This window comes from Anarrhichthys ocellatus, unplaced genomic scaffold (assembly GCF_004355925.1).
Source record: "Anarrhichthys ocellatus isolate YVR2014 unplaced genomic scaffold, GSC_Weel_1.0 scaffold4, whole genome shotgun sequence".
In the NCBI taxonomy this organism is placed as follows: domain Eukaryota; kingdom Metazoa; phylum Chordata; class Actinopteri; order Perciformes; family Anarhichadidae; genus Anarrhichthys; species Anarrhichthys ocellatus.
In genome coordinates, this window is record NW_022280034.1 from 11,116,847 (window position 1) to 11,125,166 (window position 8,320).

At 45.8% G+C, this 8,320-nt stretch overlaps 1 protein-coding gene across 3 annotated transcripts in view; it reads left to right on the plus strand.

The window, feature by feature from the left end:
• raraa (retinoic acid receptor, alpha a) overlaps positions 1–8,320 on the plus strand; it is a 131,595-nt gene that overhangs the window by 14,697 nt on the left and 108,578 nt on the right. The window contains exon 2 of one of the 3 annotated variants that reach the window (XM_031843201.1): positions 2,542–2,612. The exons of the other annotated variants lie outside the window; for them this stretch is intronic. The gene's annotated coding sequence lies outside the window, so the exon portion shown is untranslated. The remainder of the gene's footprint in view (positions 1–2,541; positions 2,613–8,320) is intronic. 3 annotated transcript variants of the gene reach the window in all.

Below are 8,320 nucleotides of genomic sequence, written 5' to 3' on the forward strand. Positions count from 1 at the left end.
TGTGTGTGTGTGTGTGTGTGTATGTGTGTGTGTGTGTGTGTGTGTGTGTGTGTGTGTGTGTGAGAGAGAGAGAGAAAGATGAGTGTCTGGTCTGCAATGAGTTGCTTTCAGCCATCAGCAAGGATAAAGACGTGATTACCCCAGGCTACTCCTGTCCGCTCTCATCAGTGTATAGGCTGCAGGCTTGCACATGCATGACCACACACACACTTTTACACACTAACACACACACGGCATACGTGCATGTGCATTTAACTCTGTCCTCATTTCATCCTACACGCTGTATGCTGCTTTTGCTCTCGTGGACCAATAAACCATTAAGAACGACAAACAGGAAGAGAGGATGTGCAATAAGACAGGAAGTGAAATGAAGAGTCTTTGAGGGCACAGGCTCGATTATGAGGTTGGAAGAGGAACCGGGGCAAGCAGCACAGAGCCAGACACCTCCACATTATAGTGTCATAACCAGTCTCGCATAGAAGGTGGGTTAACTCGCGGCTAAATGCTACATACAGTGTTAGCTGTCACATGCAAAGCATCGCACCAGAGCCATGCTTTGGCTGAACGGTGGTATGGTCTGATGCAAAGCCACAATTCACTTCTGAAATGAGCATTATTATACATAATTTGAATCCCATTTAAAGTCATAGCAATTATTAACAAATGCAGGTGCATCACTTAGTTGGCCAGAAAGTGCAATTCATTCTAGGCACACTATAATTAACAGCCATTCATACCAGTGTCAACAGGACCCCTGTGTTTGTGTTTTGACTTTATCAAACAACACACCTCCCAATGCAAGGTAATGCTTGTTTCAGGGCTAATGCACGGCACTATGTTTTAAGTATTTTAAGTGTCCGCACCCTGTTGGTAATAGACCGTATAAATATGAATTGATATGTTTGCGATGTACAGGTCTATAATTAAGATCATTTTAGGATCCACTAATGCACCACTGGGCAGTGATGTTTGTCTTTGCGTCTCTTAAGTCTGGTCTTCCCACTCCATCTTTGTCGAACAGTATTACTATTCGCATGTAGCATGAAGCTGAGCTTATAGCCGATGCATGTGAGCAACATTAGCTCGAACAGGAACCATACCAAAGCTCGTTGCATTCATCCGGCAAAGCGCCTCATGTGAATTTGTAAATGTGATTCCCTCATTAACGTTGAGTTGAGGTTTTGCACAGTAGCCGGTTGGAGTTGTGCGATGTGTAAATGAAAGCAGCCCTTTGTTGTCGAGATAAATGTATAATTTTATACATAAATTTTATACATGCTATATTTATCTCTGTTGTAGCTATTTGACTGTCCTCAAGAGCTTGTGATAACAAATGCGTGTGAAATTCATTTGCTGCTTGTAAAATGGCGACAGGGCCACTTCAGCCTGGAGGGAGGGCGCTTCTAAAGAGCAACCATTACTATGTCAGGAAAAAGCTCCGTCCTCCCGCTTTAACTCGCTGCTTTCAATGTTAACCGAAGTATAGAATCGCTCTTCCTCCCTGTGACATGTGCCTTGAAGTGAAATACACTCAAACAGACCACAGTTTCAAAGGTCATCGGTTTAACATACTTTTGGAAAACACTGACCTGGTCCACAGCTCCACATTTTATGGGGCCCTAGAGGGGATCCTGGAGCCAGCATATGCTAAAAAAAAAAGAGATCTCTCTCTGTTTTCTTCGGATAAACTTGCTGATTTTGAGTGTTTTTTGTCAAACCGATCTTCTATTCCAGAAGTACTCACCATGGAGGTTGAGTTTGGCATTTCTATGAAATCCAACAAAGTGCATTTTAACTTTTGCAAACCACCGTCCTGTAATTTTCCTCCAGTTGTTTTTCGTTTAAAAACAATCCCGCAGAAAAACACTTCCCACAGCTTGTTCTGCCGCACTAAGGTAGTGCTTATCAGAGAGCCTAAGTGTCATGTGGCTCAATTTAGATCTGCAACCAGACGGAATGGTACACGCTGATATTTTAGCAACATGCATAAAACAAAACGGCATTGTTCTCACACTCCAAACCGGTGTGGCTGGATACGTGTTTGCAGCAGCCATCCATCTGTACACCATAAGCTTAGCTGTCTTTCCACGAAGAGATGACATGCCACTTTAGATTTGTCTCCGTCTTGGCAATGAAGGCGCCTCTGTGTCCCTATTTGTACATCAGGCTAAGGGGATTTCTCGGCCGCCACCTGATTCACATTGCTGTAATTGAGTTGCGGCCGTAAGCACGACTCTGCCTTCCTCGGCCCCCAGGTAATTCACACCACACCACAGTTTTACTCCACTCTTCACATGATGTCCGAGCTTCAAATGTAGCGAGCGAGAAAGTCCAATCTGTTGGAGAAAAAAAAAAAAAGGGGCAGTCAGATTACAGGGAGTGTGAGAGGGAAGGAAGGAAAAAGAGTGTCAGAGTTTTGCTCGCAGTGAAGCGGTTCTGTGCCAGAGAAGCTAGGGAGCCACTGAGTCGGCAGCACGTGGATAAGGAACTACAAAGCTCTCGGTTTCAAACATCTCTCTCTCTCTCTTCCTCCCTCTTCAGAGCTTAGGAGCTGCAATCGATTCAAGGGGAGATTTCCTCGGCCAAGGACGGGGAGATTGACGGTTTTTGGGGTAAGCCCGAATTTGTCGCTGCTGGTGACTCTGGGTAATTGGACACTCCGCAATTGTGTCTGTGGGTACCAAACACCATCTTGCTCTCCACGCAATAGCACTGTCCCTCGTCACGTGACTGCCATGTTGGTTTTCGTATTGAATGTCTTCTGTCTTTTCACCGTGCCATATATCTGCCATCGTAAAGGTCACTGTTTATGTACAGTGTGAGCGTTTTCATACACACACACACACACTGTACTGGTTTGCATTAGGTACTTCTTGTCTCGTGGCCAGTGGTAGGATCAGGTCTAATCCTGGGTCTGTTGCATCACAGTTGGAGCTGACAGCATGGAGATCTGCTCTGTCATGTTTAAGCAACGGAGACAAAACGAATACAGCCATTCATCATTAGGAACTGGCTTGAAGAACTTGGGACCATCACTTTGTGAATATAGATTGATTTATCTCCATTGTGTTGGCTTCAAAGCACAGAAAGAATAGTTCTGTACTATTTGTTTGACTCTGGCATTTCCCTTTGATTCATTTTAACGTTGTTTTGCCACAAGAAGGGCCGACAAGAAGGAGCTGAAAAGGTTGGTCAATTTCTCTCAGCCAATCAGAGCATCACGTCCCCCGGGACTGTGGCTCAGTTTCTCCTGTCCTGTCCTATTTGGACTTTCTCCTGCCTGTACAAGCTAGCGTTTCACTTTCCCGTTCTTCCCTGTCATGTCATGTCATGTCCTGTCCTGTCCTGGCTCTGGGGGTGATCTCTTCCCCCCAGACGAACGCCTTCCCCCATGGCAGCCTCAAAGCAAAAACAAATAGACTGGTATGTCATACGAAGATGCCAGGCAATGCCCAGAAGGATGCAGACTCCCTCCACAAATCCTCCACTGGATGCCCACACCAGAGTGTGAGTGTGAGTGTGTGTGTGCGTTTTGAGCACAAGCACATATTCGCACCCACAGAAGACGTCCGTGTGTCCTAACTGGGGGCGACAAGCGGTCTGGCAGACACTCCTCTGTTAGCAACCACTTTGGCATACGGCTGGCCCGATGGACAAGACCCAGGCTGGCACATTGGTCTTGTACGCGTACAGCTCTTGAGTTCCTCCCTCCTTTTTGTATTTCCTCACCCTTTTGATTTGTTTTCCTGGGGAAAGTTCTCCTGCTGTGTTTTAGCTTTTTAGAAATTGACAAAGGCAGCCAGAAAGACCACGCAGCAAAGCAAAGTAGGTCAGTTTTCTATTCAGTTTGGCTCTCCGTTTAGCTGTTTGGAGAGCACAAAACAGTATTCACCTCATTTGTACACGATGACACATCATTGTTTTGGGAAATCATTTACTTGTTCCATTAGCCGCTTCATTTGTTCATCGGCGTGTTATTTTGTGAACCGGGCAGAAGGTACACGCAGTACTCTCATGCAGTCATTTTCCAGTTTCTCTCACTCTCTCTGAGTTAGCAGGTTTGGGGTTTTCATCTCCACGTGAAGCGGTACTTAACCCCCCCACCCCCCCCTCTTCCCCACCATAATTTAGATCCAGTCTCATTGGTGGGTTGGGAAGCGGGCCCCGGCAGTTGATGTGGAACACATGCCTTTAATGATTCACACTCTGTATGCGGTAGGTCGGTGGTGGCTGCTGAGCCCTCAGTCTAGAATGAGACTCCTGTGTTTTTCTTTAACTCCACTTCGGACATGGAAACTTCAGTGTTCTTTATGTACAGTTGTTCCCGTGTAACGGCACCTTGTATCCTCCCTCGAAGCTGAACCGAGTTCAATAATCAGCACTCAGCATCTCTGTTGTTGTTTAGCCAGACTTGGTCTTTTTTTTTTTTTGTCTTAATGTCATCTTAGATTTCTTTGACACTCTTAATGGCTCTTTGGCACTTTTTTTTTTGTCCTTTCATTGTGATAAATTTGAGTGTAGTGTTGCGATTGTGTTTGCACGCTGGGGCTTTCCGACACTTCCACCTTTCTGATTAACCAATTTGATATGTCAGATTTACACGATCCCCCAAATTTGGAGAGTTACGGTTGAGTAAACTACTTCAAGCTTGGTTGGTATTTTGTGCTGCTGAGCTCATTTATTGTAAGGCATTTGAATTGAAAAAGACATTGTGTGGCATCTTACTTCCTCACCGTCAGCAGAATAGCAGAAGTGTGCCGCAACTCCCGATGCTCAATTGATTTAAGTTTTCGCTCTTGCGTGTGCACTCCACCCACAGTAAAAAAACAAAATGCAGAAGTTTGACAACACGGCATGATTATCATTTTTTTTAAACGCAGTCAGTGCCTTGTGCATTCACCCAATCACCCATTGGTTCCCCTTTCATTGTGTGTGGGAAAGAGGAGTTTCTGACCGTACAGTCAAAGAATCAGTGAAATGTGCCAACACGCGATGGGGAGCAGTCCCGCCATCCAAAGCTGACATAAACGGCTTCCTGTTTTTGCTTTCACGCAGTCCCCCCCTCCCCCTCCAAACGTCAGCCTTACATCGTTTCCATCCACGCTTCCATCTTTTGTTCTTCCCCTTTTTTCTCTCTCTCCATCTCTTCCTCTGTCTCGCCATCCCGGGTCCCACGCCCCTCTGCATGGCCTCGTCCGACCTCTCCTTCCTCCGCTCACTCGCACACTTCTCCATCCCCCTAACCGCACGCACTCACTGGACGTCACACATGCAATGGTATGAAGACAAACGGCCCGTGTCCTTGACATAACTGTAAGTGAGCGGGCTATTTCCTTTTTTTATTTTTTTGCAGAGGCAAACTTGCGGGTGGCCACAGCACTCAAGGTAGTGAGCACACTTGCTGACCTTGCTTGACAGAAGGGCTGCTCACTCGCAGTGGAAACGGCACGTATACGCCAGGCCGAGGCATTGTATTGATGTGCAAAATTGCCGCAGTCACTGTTTCACTGGCAGTAATAGATCGTGTTTTTAATCATGAATCAAGGTCGCGCGTGTTGTCGGAGGTCGGAATTCTTTGCTTTAGTGGGAGAGTAATTTAGTCTTTCCCTCTCAAATACTTTGTTTAATACTCATGAGTTTACCAGTCCTGTTTACTGTGTATTTATGGTGGTGGTGCTCACTTTTTACAATACCCATAATCCTCAGGTTAACAAAGTGCCTCTCGTAAAGTGTTGCTTTAATGAAACTATGCCTTTTGTGTTGTTTTATGCACTGGGTTTTGAGTAAATTGGTGTTAATCTGTTTGGGGGTCATAAATTTAGCTTTTTCAATGCTCTCAAAGCTGGTTATGGAGCAACAGAGCGAGGGCTTGAAGTGAGTGTGTACTGTGCGCGAGTGCTGAAGTTGATGAAGAGACCTCCCTGGATTTAAGTGTACTTACAAAGCACGACCCGATACTGTATGCAGAAAACTTCAGCCACTCTATGCGAGAGGGCGTAGCTAACAGCACCGAGTAGTCTGCAGTTCCTCTTTGGGGCGCCTCCTGACAGGAACTTGGCAGCAAGGAAACATAAACAAATTCCCTGTGGTGGGCTGGTGGGCTGGCAGGCTGGGCGGCGCGGCCCCCCCCCCCCCCTCCCCCCTCCCCCTCTTACCATACATGCACAGCGCAGCGCCGCTCGGCTCAGGCTAGTGCGCTCAGCTCAGCACCCGCAAGCTGTGAGAAATGGATCTTAAAGGGACAGGTGCCGCCTAAAGAGGCACAGGCCCACGCCGGATCTGAGATCTGTTTGTTCTGCAGAAACGTCTGCTGTCCGCTGCATTGTTTTCAGATTGACAGTGAAGTGTGTTCCTTCTGGTGCACTGACCTCTCGGAGGTTTCCAATGACGCCATTCAAACGCTGCCGGGGGGGTCCCCAAAAATGGTTGTGCATGTGCTGAGGTAGCAAAAAAAAAAAAGCTGTAGCGATGATGTAATGACAGAGGCTGGGGAGACGGGAGGGAGGCCTTGCAATCCAGTATGGAAAAGAGAGAGGGTGTGGTGGACCCAACAGTCACAACACAAACACACATGCACACACATGCGCAGTATTCCCACAACCAAAACATACTCAAACATGCATGCTGGTGCACATATGCTTATTTATGCACGCAGAGACTCACATGACTGCAGGTTTCTCTCCTCTCCCTCCCTCCCTCTCTCCAAACAGAGTGGTGTATTGTGCAGTGTGACCTGGTCCATGTCCAAAGGCAAAGAGAACCCAGATTGCTGAAACAGAGGGCCCACTACTAACAGGCCGGCCAGGCTGTAGTTGTTATAGCTTGTGATGGCCTTCCAAACCAATGGGGACAGCTAACTGAGCCCAGAAAATGAGTGTGCATACTATGTGTGTGTGTGTGTGTGTGTGTGTGTGTGTGTGTGTGTGTGTGTGTATGCACGTTCTTTTTCATCAGCCACAGAAGGGTTTTTTTGGACCGCATTTGCAGGAGCTGAAACGGCACCTCAAGTGCAATTTCATAAGCGCTGGTAAAAGCATTTGCCTGACTTTTAATAGTCCTCCGTCTCCACAACATCATCCACTATTTTCAACCATACTTTAATGGCGGTGCTGGTGGAGACGGACCGCAGAAAAGAGGGCGATCGCGAGTAGGAGGAGGAGGAGACCCAATCTCCTCTCCTAAAATTCTTCTCGGAGGATTAAATGTGGTAAATAGTCTTTTTTTTTTTTTCCTATTCTTTTTTCCTGGAAGGGTGATGGATGCAGGAGCCGGCTCACAGTCTGCCTCATTAGTGCCAGTCGTCTGCCCGACTGGCTCATCGGCCTTTCATGTGATTAACACCTGTATGAGTGCTGTATAGTTACAAAGGGTAGCGCTTTTACAGGTTTTTATGTTCAGATATTGGAGTATTTTATTTTGGGTGATGTTTTTATCATATGAGATAGAAAGCATTTTGGGTGATAGATCCCTAAAGTCGAGATGAAATAAAAAAAAAAATGCCTTTTTAACTCTTAGATCAAATCCCTGGTTATATTGTTCTCTTTTCAGGGTGAGTTTAACATATTTGTACAATTTTGCTAATCTAAACACAGGTTAATTTCCTTTAGTTAGATCAGATAGGCAGATAAAGGCTTGAAAAGGAAATATTATCATCTGCCAGAAATAAACATTTCCTCCAGGTCGATAAGCATGTGCAAACATAAATATGTCTGCAGTGTGGAGGTACATGGTTTTGCAACATGTGAAAAAGGTCAGATTTGTCCTGGTTGTGCCTATTTTCAGGATTGTCTCCGGGACAGCTGTTTATGGTAGGATGGATTCTTCTGTTCTGTTTGAACACGTTGCATAAAAATGAATATGGCATGTTTTGTATGTGACCTAAGTTGAAGTAGTTTTCTTATTTTGCTTCGTGACTGTTTTCAATTTGAAAAGCATCGTATTTTATACGTCTGCCAGTGGGACATCATGATAGCATATGTTAACAAGAGAGACGTGTCTTCCTCGGCATTGGCCAAAATGAGTTGAAAAATATCGGCATGTTGGATATCCGATATTGTGCATCGTCACCTACATTAACTGAGGAACTTCCCACAAGTCATTTTAGCTTGATTAAACCTCTTTATGTAAATCGTCTCCTCTCCCAGGTCCCAGAACATGTAAAACAGGACGTGGTGGGGTATTATGTCACTGACATTTTGTGGAAGTAACAATGCTGTTGTTTCCCCAACTGTGTGTGTGTGTGTGTGTGTGTGTGTGTGTGTGTGTGTGTGTGTGTGTGTGTGTGTGTGTGTGTGTGTGTGTGTGTGTGTGTGTGTGTGTG